General features: G+C 44.0%; 1 protein-coding gene and 1 long non-coding RNA gene across 6 annotated transcripts in view; one reads left to right on the top strand and one right to left on the bottom strand.

Annotated features, from left to right (window-relative positions):
• LOC126251908 (leucine-rich repeat flightless-interacting protein 2) overlaps positions 1-13346 on the top strand; it is a 248750-nt gene that overhangs the window by 139212 nt on the left and 96192 nt on the right. The gene's annotated exons all lie outside the window — the stretch shown is intronic.
• LOC126251909 (uncharacterized) overlaps positions 1-13346 on the bottom strand; it is a 177189-nt gene that overhangs the window by 148098 nt on the left and 15745 nt on the right. The window lies entirely within an intron of this gene.

Below are 13346 nucleotides of genomic sequence, written 5' to 3'. Positions count from 1 at the left end.
ATGTTGAACAACTTCGGTGACAGTGAGTTTCCTTCTTTTACACTCATTCCAGTGCTCATCTCTTCCGCCTTCCCATTCCCTCTCTGTCACTTTTTGCTTGGCGTACATCTCCTTTATTAACCTTTCCGGTCTACTCCAACATATTTTAAAACTTTCCCCAGTATATTTTAGTTGACTCTATCAAATGCCTTCTTCCAATCGATAAAACAAATATACACTTCCTTCTTAATTTGTATCATTCTTTCTCCAAGCATCCCCAAAAAATGGTTCAAATGGTTCTTAGCACTATGAGACTTAACATCTGAGGTCATCAGTCCCCTAGAACTTAGAACTACTTAAACCTAACTAACCTAAGGACATCACACACATCCATGCCAGAGGAAGTATTCGAACGTGCGACCGAAGCGGTCGCGTGGTTCCAGACTGTAGCGCCTAGAACCGCTCGGCCACCCAGGCCGGCAAGCATCCCCAGACAGCCTATAACACATCTCGTTTATTCACCTTTTCTGAATCCGAAATGATCTTCTCCAGTATATTCGTCAGTTTTATTTTCAGTTCTACTTAGTATGACTCTAGTTACAGCCTTTGTAAAACGACTGATAAAGGTATCGTCCTGTAGCCTTTAAATTCGCTTACGTAGAACTTTTTATTGCTAACACTTCTATATCACCAGAAAATCTCAAGTACAGTATTTGTAACGAGAGACCTACGCGCCGTTATGTACAGAAATGCCTCATCAGTCGTTAATCAGCGGTTGTTCCGCATTAAGATTGACGTTTGGTTCGCCGTTGCCTACTAGTTTTATTTTAAGGCCGCTATGATTGAAGAAAGGGCCATGCTTGGTTTGATGAAACTAAAGCTGCTGCCCTCAATCTGAAGGTACTTTACTACGACGGTCCTATTGCGGGGGATTTATCCTTACCTATCTCCGACCTGTGAACTGACTGACCCAGCCAATTAACGTTGGTAGATACAGTTTAAAGCGATTAAGCGCTGATGTAGAAATTAATTTGTTCATATTTTACGAGTGTGGGCTGCGGTTCTTTTCAACTAGAATTTGCGACTTTCTCATCACGGATTCATGGACATTTACATGTCAGTAGTCAGCTAAGTAGAGACGGCAGGTGGCTTTTAACTTCTGGTTCAGTAGTGCGGTTTGAGAATTTTCTGAATAGAATAAAGTTATTAATTGAGCTCACGTCAATGGTGGCAGGGCAATGTGTCCAGTAAAGCATGGGAGTTGGGCGTAGCGTTCTTGAAAGAACTTTTCGGTATTTGTGTGGAGCGATTAATGGAAACCGCAGAAAACTTAAAATTACCAAATTCGAAAAAGAATGTGAACAGTGCCGCTTCCGGATTACAGGTCAGTGTCTTAACCATCGTGCAACCTCGATATGTGAAACTAGCTCAGAACCTTAACTACAGCAACGTACAGGAAATGGAAGTGCTCTTGCTTATTCTATCTAGTTTCAAGAATTAGTTTACCTCATCAGGGTAGCTCTGGTACTGTATGGTCAGTGTGCTGGCCAACCCGCTAATTTCACCTACCCCTCTTAATCGCATCACTTTTTCCTGCTCAGTTCGTCATCCTTGAAAATAAAAAAAAAAAGTTCAAATGTGAGTGAAATATTATCGGACTTTAAACTGCTAAGGTCATCAGTCCCTAAACTTACTACGTAACCTAAATTATCCTAAGGACACACACACACACACACACACACACATGCCCGAGGGAGGATTCGAACCTCCGCCGGGAACAGCCGCATAGTCCATGACTGCAGCGCTCCAGACCGCTCGGCTAATCCAGCGCGGCCGTCATCCTGAAAATAGCTTGAGTGAAGTGCCCAATATCGGTCTCTAGAGGTTAAATGTGTGTCTCTAATTGCCCATCAGTGTTAAGTGATAGCCTTTATGAGTTGAATGAGAGTTCTTTACTTTTAGCTGAAGCGCTAGTGTCCAAATGCTCTCTGTATGCTGGCCGCTGTTACCCATAATGCGTTATTGCTCATTTCGAATACTATCATGATCTCACTGCAGTTAGTGGGTGATCATTTATTAGTGATATATCTCACTAATCAAATTAGCAAGTTACTTTTTGAATGTAAGTAAGTTTGCAGGAACTGAGGGAAAATCACAGCGAAGTGGATGCCATATAAAAGATACAGACTAAAGTATTATCCCAGACTGTTCTCGTACATGAGATGGATGATAAATCGCAATCTCTTTCAAGTTTTCTTTTGGGCTGTCGCACACTCTATGCAATAGAAGCGTAAGGCCTCTCGGACCCGCATATCGGGATTGTTCTGACTGTTCCCGATATGTGATTTGTTCCAGCAAATCACCGGCCTGTGTAGTAATTACTACATGATTCTCGCAAATTGGCTACATCTTTATGCCATGTTTTGAGTGGAGTTGAAGTATTAGTGCCAGTTGTAGTTTGATAGCAGTCCCCTGCAATCGCTTCCATACAATTCTTCTCTGTTTGTGTTGTTACTTGGCGCTCCCCACTAATGTAACCGGAAGAACCAGAAATTTTGTTGACAGTATCTGCTTTTACGTCTACTAAGCGAGCTGGTTCGGTTTCGGGAGGACTGATGTTCAGAGCCATGTAAGGCCACGCAGGCACCTAAGACAAATGGTTGGATGATTCGTTTGAAAATGACATGACTGATTTCCTTTCCCATTCTTGCCCAATCGGAGCTAGCCCTCCATTGTAACTCGCCATCGACGGGACGTTAAACTGTAACATTTCTCTCTCCCCCTTCCCCCTACCTCACTACCCATCCAGTTTTGCTCTTACACAGTTATAGAGTGCGTCATTCTCATCTATGTAACATGCACCTTGTATAAAAGCTATTCACACCATGAAGAAAATGTGCGAAGTTAAAATTGTGTGGCAAACGGAAACTCTAACACACATCACAGACGATCGTGGCCAAGGTTCCGGATTGGGTTCCCAGTCTGGCACACGACTGTAACTTGCCTCTAATGCTCATCGCAAAGAATAGTCCATTAAAGAGTAGAAACGTGTAATCGATACTGATGTCACATTCAGCTAACGTCGTAATTTGAGATACGACGTCCAAATCACCTATTAAGTGGACTTCGACGAGAAGTGTAACGACGTTACTTGGCGAGTTTAAGTACATGCAGACACTTCCAGTCGGCAACGTTTCCATGTTTCTCATCAGGAACGACAGTAACCTATGCCTTCAATACTACGCGAGATTGTTAAAAAGTTCAGGCGATTTTTTAAAACGAAATTTTTGTTGGGGATACTACATAGCAAACATCATTACTCAATATCTCCATGTCTACGCACTTGGTTTCTCTCTTCGCAAGCTTCCCAATTCCGTCCTGGCAAAAGTTTTTATGGCATCACACACTTCCACTGCTGTACCGTCTTCACAACGTCGTCATCCGATGAGTATTTGGATTCACGCAGGTTCTCCTTCAGCACACCCAAAGAGTGAAAATCGATTGGAGGTAGGCCAGGCTAGACGCTGGGTGTTCAAGAAGTTCGAAACCATGATTTTGAATGTATTGGATTGTTTTGCAGCTGTATGACGGCTGGCATCATGCTGAAGCAAAATCGCACCTTCTCAAAGCTTCCTTCCCTCTCCTCTTGAGTTTGACTTTGGGTTTCACACCTTGCAGTAGGTCACAGTAGCTGTCACTATTCATTACTTTACTTTTAGTAGTATAATGCATCAGCAGTGGACCTTTCATACCCCAAAACAGTGTCAGCATTCACTTTCGTGCAGAAGCTTGACTCAGTTCTGCCACAAAGATCATTACAAATCATTCGCTCAACTGTCTCAATGTTCCTGTCCGTTTTCGAAGGGGATGCCGTACCTACTGGTCCTTCGTTGCAGACACTTTTAAGCGATTTATCGACTCGAAAATTTTTCTTTCACTAACAAGCAGTAGGCCTCAGGCACAGCCAACCGATTCGGCTCACCCTTGACAGGTCGCTTGCGTACAACATAAGCTGGAAGAGCTTGGGTCAATACCCCTCCGTTTTCGAGAAAACCATCCCTAAATTTCATGAGGCGCTGTCGACACAGAATTGATGGGATCGATAGATAATTGAAAATTTAGCATTTTTCATCATCGTATATGGGATCCGCAAACGCAAATTTCCCTACAAATGAAGGAAAAAGATTGTAACGATTGCAGCTTATTTATCCATAAGATACACGCCGTAAATGGGTACATAAGGAGCAGTCGTTGCAGTTTTTTCCTCGATGTATAGGAAAACATGCGTTAGCGGATGCGATATACGAAGATGAAAAACGCTAAATTTTCAGTTTCTGTCGATCCCGTCAATTTTGAATTAATTGCGCGTCGTGAAATTTGGGAGTGGGTTTCTCAAAAACGAAGGGTTGTTGAGCCAAAATACATCAGTCTTTCATTTTAGGTTTTGTCTGAGTCACTATCACCATTACCGCAGTTGTGTACTGCGAACCATCTACACAGCTTTAAAAACAAGGAGAGTAATTAAAACTAATCTCCCACCCATTTCTTCGTTGACGTATACGGACAATAGGTCACTTAAAACTAAATGCTCTGAAATCACTACGAGTAGATGAACCAATACAGCGCAACGCAGAAGAATACGGCGAGTTTAAGGCATGTCATTAATGAATCTGCTGTCAGCCCATGGAGCAGAATAATAATAATAATAATAATAATAATAATAATAATAATAATAAAGCTTGTACCTATTACCTTCCACTCGTAGATATCGTATGCACTGCAATGTCAGCTTCGTAAATTAGAACATCTCTGCTTAAGGTGGTGTAAAATAATGTATTTGTGTTAATTTTTATTGAAAATTTTGCTTTATGAAATCTTCCGATACTTGATAATCGCATTATTATCATATAGTTTGCTAACGCCAGACACTGATGGCAGATGCCACATCGTTTCCAGCAACGTTGACCAAGTGCACAACAGCGGTCAATTTTCGGCGCGAGCGGCGTGCCCTCTGATGTCAATGCCAAGAGAGCGACTGCAGCCCAGTGACGACATGTGCCTACAGGTCCTCTGCCCCAATGTGGGAAGGCTCCCGCGTGGGACTCTGCGGTGATGGCACGTAATTGCCGGCCATTAACACGCGCGGGAGGCGCCATGCGGCAGCGTCCGGGTTTTTGTTTATCGCCTGGTGGCTCTTTGCTTCCGGATGCTCGCTTGCGCAGCTCTCACGGGTCTCTGTACTGATCGGTAGGGTGGCTCAAAATCAGATTCGCCATGCAGCAAGGGCGGAAGTTGAAGCTAGCTTGTGCTGAAACACACAAGGCGAGCCCCCGGGCTCAAGATGCTTAGGGCTGAGTTCAGGACGTCTAGCATCGAATTAGGGCTAATCTTGTTTCCTGGAATATACCCTGAAGTTTTGAAGGTAAGAGGGATCAAATGCAGAGAGCGAAAGGTTAGTAACAACTTATACACAACAAGATTACAGTAATAAGAGTCCAAGAACACGAAACTGAAACAATGGTTGACAAGGGAGTGAGACAGGTTTGTAACCTATCCCGGAAGTTATTCAGTCTGTATTTTGAGCAAGCAGTAAAGAGAGAAAAAAATGAGAAATTTGGAGAAGGAATTGAAGTTCAGTTCCATCATAGACGGCAAAGGACGTGGAACAGTAGGTGAACGGGATGAGTAGTGTACGAAAATAGTTTGTAGTGTGAACATCAAGAAAAGTAAAACTAGAAAAGCCGCCCGCCCGGTTGGCCGTGCGGTCTAACGCACAGCTTTCCGGGCGGGAAGGAGCGCCTGGTCCCCGGCACGAATCCGCCCGGCGGAGTTGTGTCGAGGTCCGGTGAACCGACCAGTCTGTGGATGGTTTTTAGGCGGTTTTCCATATGCCTCGGCGAATGCGGGCTGGTTCCCCTTATTCCGCCTCAGCTACACTATGTCGATGATTGCTGCGCAAACAAGTTCTCCACGTACGTGTACACCACCATTGTTCTACCACGCAAACATAGGGGTTACACTCGTCTGGTGTGAGACGTTCCCTGGGGGGTCCCCCGGGGGCCGAACCGCACAATAACCCTGGGTTCGGTGTGGGGCGGCGGAGGGGTGAAGTGGACTGCGGTAGTCGTCGTGGGGTTGTGGACCACTGCGGCTGCGGCGGGGACGGAGCCTCTCCGTCGTTTCTAGGTCCCCAGTTAACACAACAATAACACAACAAAACTAGAATAATGAAATGTTGCCGAATTGTTAGCGGGCGATTAATTAGTGCCCGTAGGAGCACTTTGCTGCAGCCTATGTGCAACGTAGTGCGACCACGATGCGGCGATATAAGCACCGACATGTAGGCAAAGAATTAATGTGAGATTCGCGTCTTTTCGACGTACTTGCGGTAAATGGGGAAACGTGAATTATGGCGATGTTATTATCAAATGCGTACAAACAGGACCAACGTGCTGTTTTTCTTTTCTTGGCAGACATCAATCGGAGGATGAAGAATGTGTATGGGGGCAGCACGTCTGTCGAAAACCACCGTTATGAAATGGTGCGCCAAGGGTTTCTGCTGTTTCATGATAACACACGTTCCCGTATAGTAAATATAATGCAGAAGTTTACGCTAACTCAAATGGGAGACACTCGAGCATCTGTCCTGCAGTCCTGAACTCTTCTCGTGCGATTATAACGTATTCGGTCCCTTGAAAAAGGCCTTGAAAGGTCGACGACAGCCGTCGGACGAGGGTGTGCAGCAGGCAGTTACGAACGTCTACAGGCAAGCAAGACTTGATGTATCACGAAACGGGTATCTTCTGCCTGGTGCGTCGGTGGAATGATCACCTCAGAACTTGCGGCGATTTTTACTGATTGGCACGCCGGTTCTGGTTGCGCGACCTTCGAACGGAAACTCTATCGCCACTTATAAGTGGCGTGATGCTGAGACACTGAACATTGTAGATGGGTTTTGCTATTTGGGGGAGCAAAATAACTGACGATGGCCGAAGTAGAGAGGATGTCAAACAAGAAGAGAAGCCGGCCAGGGTGGCCGAGCGGTTCTAGGCGCTATAGTCTGGAACCGAGCGACCGCTACGGTCGCAGGTTCGAATCCTACCTGGGGCATGGATGAGTGTGATGTCCTTAGGTTAGTTAGGTTTAAGTAGTTCTAAGTTCTAGGGGACTGATGACCTCGGATGTTAAGTCCCATAGTGCTCAGAACCATTTGAACCATTTTGCCAAGAAGAGAATATTCGCTTTCGAGGTGTGGTGCTATAGAAGAAAGCTTAAGTTTAAATGGATAGATCGAATAAATATTGAGGAAGTACTGAATGGAATCGGGGAGAAAAATAAGTTGATGGCTAACTTGATTAAAAGAAGGGATAGATTGATAGGCCATATCCTGAGACATCAAGGTTCGTCACTTACGTAATAGTCAAGTGTGAGGAGGAAAAGCTGTAGATAGAGACAAAGGCTTAAATACAATGAGCAGTTTCAAATGGATTTAGGTTGCAGTAGTTTTGCAGGGATGCAGATGCCGGTACAAATTGACGAGTGCACAGAGCTGCAACAAACCAGTCTTCGGACTAAAAATCAGATCAACATCAATAGAGCGCCTTGCATCGACTTAAGGCATATTGCAAATACGCTAGCTTCCAGTTTTTCCTGATCATTTTCTTCGCTTTATGTAATGCTCGCTGACGGGCAGCACTTCTAATTTTAGTATATATTTTTTTACTTCTGGTGCTGGGTTCTAGGCATCTTATGGGGACAAGGTGATAATTCTTTCTTCACAGGCTTTGTTTTCCTTATGGTGGCATGCCTTGCGTAATAACGTAACTCGGGTGTTATTTAGATAGGTGGAGTATTATTGTTCATACGTCCTTCTTAAGGTATCGTATTTGGGGGTGTTACGTTCAAATTGGTAAGCTGGAATGTCATGCTGTCATGGAATTCTTTGCTGTAGGCATTTGGTCGCAGTTCGTGCAAATATGGCGAAGTTTTAGAGGAATCCGTCTTCTCCATTCCGCATGTTAGAAAATGGGTAGCTGAATTCAGTGTGTCCGTACTTTACTTAAATTCTGTCTAGTTGAAGGAAATTGATAAACTTAAACCACGGATGAAAAAATGAGAATGTGCAGAGTGTATATTAGAAGGCGGGCGACTGAATTTGAAGAAACTGCCTCATAAGCATACCGGAAGAAAGGATACGATGCTTTTTGCATGGAGAATAAACTTTGAGAAAGCGTCGGCGAGATAAATGTCCAAATTATTGAATGCTGGCAAGTGCAAATGTGGAAACTTATACACCTGGGCTCCTCCGTAATATTATTGGCCACGAATGGTAAGGATCATCTGATACTAGCGTGTCCTGTTGAAATACATAATCGAGAAATACTTTTATCTGAACTTAACGGTTTTCAGTCTAATAAGTGTAATTTCAGTGGAAATGCCTGAACTGCAGCGTTCTCACTTGTTCTATTATCCACATCCCTGAGCTACGGCGTGGTGTAGCGAATATAGAAGATGGTACTAAATTAGACACTGGAAAGGAAGAAGGATTAGCGTCTAACGTGCCCTCGACGACTAGGTCATTAGAAACGGAGTAAAAGTTCCCGTTTGGATAGCAGAGAAGGAAATTGACCTGTTCTTTCGTATGAACGTCCCAGCTTTTGCCTTAAGCGATTTAGGGAAATCGAAGATATCAAAATGTGGATGACAGGATAGGAATTTGAATCCTGCTTTTCTCGTTCCACAGCGCAATTAGGTTTGTTACTGAGTTTCGCCCGAATCTTTGAACTGCTAACATGTAAACAGGTTATGGTAGAGGCTTAACGAGAATCATTCTTCCCACGCGCCGTTCGAGAATGGGAAAGGGAAAAACGGGGGGGGGGGGGGGGGGGGGGGAACAGCATGGTGCAGCAGAAGAAACTGCGAGGAACAGGGGATTCTAATGCGATGAGGTGGTGATCAAACGAACGCAAGCCTGTTTTATATTTTCAGTTTCCTTAGCAGAAATGGAATGGAATGAGGTAAAAAGACATAGATCGGTCTGCATTCTTCTTATACTTGTGGTGCTTCCGGGATTATAGGGAGATGGAGGAATAATTGACCTTGCACGTTGGCAAAGAAGAGTATTAGGTGTTTTTTTTTTGCTTGGATTCGAAGTGCTGAAATCCTAAGTTTAGATGATTCAATGGAAACTGATATCTCAGTGACACGTCGGTGTTTGACTTACGTATGCCCTTGACCGTCATTGATGCGCGGGAAGGCGCAACCGAGGTGCGGTAGGTGATTCACCACCAGGTTGTATAGACTAACGTTGGAAGCTACGTTCACTGTGAAAGCCACCAGACATAACTGCAGGCAACTACACACTGTTGACCTTCAAACCATTCCTCATTTTTATTGTTCGTTATTTTACGACTCTTTAAAGGTGAGGTTTCGTTCGCCTGTCGGCCGCTGTGCGCAGTTGGATACGGAGTGCTCTCTCTCTCTCTCTCTCTCTCTCTCTCTCTCTCCCCCTCCCTCCCCCCCTTGTGTGTGTGTGGGGGGGAGGGGGGTATTCGGGGGCGTAGAGGGATGAGGAGGAGAAAAACCGCGCGCCATTGAATGTTCTAGGAATTAGGCTTGGTCTCCGTTAATATGTTTCCAATCGGAAACGGAAAAATTATGAATTTGGAACACGGTAACCATCGACTCGTCTCTGAAGCAGCAAGCGTGTGAACAATTCGCATGACTCGCTAGCGAAAGTGTATCTTGGGTTGCCTGCTGGAATTATTGTGGCTAACGGTCGTGTAGTGTGGAACTTCCATGATCCGTTAATGTTGGAGGTGAACGTCGACGATTCGTGCCAACCGACAATCTACTGTTGAACATCTGTCCGTCGAAGTAAAACAGGTGGCAACCAGACTCATGTCTACAGCAGCTGTTCATAATATCTTTCAAGTGTATGCTTACAATTAACCAATTGTGTCTGCACCATGACGACGACCGTCCGTTGCGAAAATACGTCTGCTCTGCACTATCTATATCATGAGCCTTGTTCAGTGACTCACCATTTTTGCTTTGTGGAGAGAATGGACGTGTATCTGGCGAGAAGCCTTTGTAACAAACACTTCGCAATCATTATTTACGACAGCGTGACGGTGTTTGGAATGTTATCTTGGCATCTTTTTGAACTATTAAGCTCTATGGAAAGCATTCCTACTCTTTTCTTCTTTTCTTGACTCATGCATAAGGGTTGTCTTCATTGGAAAATAAATGCTGACAGATTAGGCATTTGCTCAGTTTGTGCTTTATTACGACTATTTCTTATGTCTAATGTAGACATAGCACAGCTTACAGGCATTATTTATAATTAACGCGTAGATACGCCCCTGCAGAAATGGTGAATACCGTTGAAACAAATTTCACTAAGGATTATCATAAATGACATTGAAGCTGTTTATACCACATCATGTGTGATTAATTAAAACTTGGAGATGGGAGTGTTATTTTTAAACGTTTTATCAAATAAACGCAAACCCAACCGTGGTGGTTTGAATTCAACCGCCGGCCGGGGTGGCCGAGCGGTTCTAGGCGCTACAGTCTGGAACCGCGCGACCGCTACCGTCGCAGGCTCGAATCCTGCCTCGGGCATGGATGTGTGTGATGCCCTTAGGTTAGTTAGGTTTAAGTAGTTCTAAGTTCTAGGGGACTGATGACCTCATCATTTAAGTCCCATAGTGCTCAGAGCCATTTGAACAACTTTTTAATTCAACCTGTTAAAATAGTATTGTATGTGTTTTTCCTAGCCGGAGTAACGACTCTACAAACAAATTTACCCTTGTGTACCTAGCGAACTAGGTTTATTTCCGAAACCTGTAAATTTAGTTGAGTAGAGTTGTGTAGCTCTGAGAATATGTAGAGCCAAGTATTTAATAGGATGAACTCGAAAGCTATCAAAAATCTACAGTGTATTTCACGGATTCAGTCCGCAAATAAACATCAGCCTCTTCACAAAGTAGATAAATGTCCCGGAATCTTAGAATCTGCTTTTGAAACATATGAATACCACGGAACAGTTCTGAGAATTGACTTAGTGTGACCAATTACTTCCTTGTGCCTCGGATTGTGAGGTCCTCTTTAATGTGTAGTAAAACTAGACAATTTCACAGTAATAAGGCAGGGGAATGTATATTGAGAAGTGATATGCTCTACCGGTTAACCTAATTTAGTTTTTTTATTTAACATTTTTATACTGGAAACGGAAAAATTGAAGAAAGAAAGGGCGGCGGTGGTGCTACTGTGTTCTCTGCCTCGATTAGTTTATGGTAGTTCCGCGGAAACCTAAGTATAACAGTTCCAGTTTATGCGGTACCTTTCGTGGAATCTTGCCAGTTGAGTTTATTTGACGTATCTGTAACGTCATGGTGTTGATTAAACAAATCCGCCACACGGCGTGCAACTTTTTGTTCAAGCTTTATATCTTTCATCAGCAGATACGTAATAGTTTGGTGCGGCATAAGCCGCCTCGTCAGAACCGATCTGACGGACCGCCCACCGTATGATTCACGTAGTTACTCAGTCACGAATCATCAACCGTAGGTATTAGGATAATGTAAGTTTTCCAGCCATTTAACGTTGATACTGCATCCGTGCATAATAGTAACATTTCGTCAACTTCGTAGAATCGTGTTGCATTTGTTAGCATTGGGAATCAGGTGCGAGTCACAGCACCAATCATTGTTCTGTTAATTGAAGAATGCAGATCAACCTGCAGGATAAAAATTGCCAAGGTCCTCTATGTACTCCTAGCGCAGTAAAATATATGATGCAGTTCGTGGAAGTAGCACTAGGTTAGCGACGAAATTGTTTAATTTCTGGCAGTGTTTGAGAAACCTGAGATCCATGGCGCGAAACTCCTGGATCATAATGCAAATGAACTTCTGTGGGACTCCCTCAATCTTCTGGTTCGGTACACACAGTTTTAGGCAGCTCTACAGTCATTTATTTCATGAATTCACATTGCTCTGTCACCAGTCTCTTCAAATGGAGCGTGGTTTATGTATTCATTTTACTTCTACCGAGCCGCTCTCTCGACCATTTGTCTGAGACCTTACGTGGATTTAATGTGTGAGGTGGGCGGTCCACTCTCACGGCCGTTAATGTCTGTATTTCCAAACCGGATCCGCTAGTTCTCATTCAGGTAGCTCCACATTTGAGCCCACTATGCTAAGTGCACGCCCCTTTCCGCAAAAGTAAGTCTTTCGCGTTAAGTGAAATCGAACCCCAGTATTCAGCGACGCAATCAGAGTTATTCGCGTAAGGGTGTGGACAGTGTATGAAAAAACGTATCATGTGGAGTGAGACTACGGCTTCTGTATACCGAAAAACGTAGGAGATTTTAGAGGGTTACGGGCGAAAAATTAACTGCGGATGGAAACCGGTGTCCCAGACCATCATCCACTGAGGCAACAGATTTATTTATTTATTTAGCGTATGGCATTACATATGAACAGCGACTAGCAGTTGTGGATTATATAGTGTTACAACATTTTACAAAAATATGTTAGTTTCATAATTTAAAAAAGTAAGTCTGTAAATTAATATCTAATTTGTCGATCCATTCAAGGGCTGCCTCTGTCACTTCAAAGAAATCTTCCAAGATCCCATGGTAAGCTCTTCTGCTACAGCTTATTACAATGTGATGGATCGTCTGGTGTTCATTTCCATAGTCACACTGAGAAGATGAAGCCCTTCCCCATCGGTAGAGGTTTTCAGCACAGATGCCGTGGCCTGTGCGGATCCGATTAATTGTTTTCCAGGCAAGTCGCGCTAGTTCCATGCCGGCTAGTCTTGTCATGTCTTTGGAGGGTCGGATGTTCCTCATGGGCAATAGTGTTCCACATTTCTGTCCACTTTTTGTTGATACTGAAAGTAGCTGCCTGCGGCGATTCTGCCAGTAGGACATATGGCCGCCTGGATTTTAATCGGTTCATTCGGAGTGCAGAAACGTCAAGTAGGCAACAGAGTATCGCATTCATAAGAGACAATGCCTTTCTACACAGCAGTTAGCTCCGCCTTCTCCACTGGCGATAATGGCAATCAGTCAGGATTGCTGAATAACAAACAACATAGCGGGACGTTCCAAGTTACGTTTGCTGCCGAATGGTTGGCCTAGTCGCAGGCACCGGCGCCTGTAACTTCGACGCTCTGTACCGTCGTTGGATGACATTTCCGGACACGTGTTCCTATCCTCGATTTGTTCCTCAAGACACCTCTACAACCCCTCGAAGTTTGTCGCAACATTTCTGGGACTTCCTCTATCGGCTGAGTCATCTAGGAACGTAAGCTCCTAGAATTTTAACAGTAAACCTCTCGTTTAATACCTGCCACTG

Source organism: Schistocerca nitens, chromosome 4 (assembly GCF_023898315.1).
Source record: "Schistocerca nitens isolate TAMUIC-IGC-003100 chromosome 4, iqSchNite1.1, whole genome shotgun sequence".
NCBI lineage: Eukaryota > Metazoa > Arthropoda > Insecta > Orthoptera > Acrididae > Schistocerca > Schistocerca nitens.
This window is presented reverse-complemented; position numbering and strand designations above follow the sequence as displayed.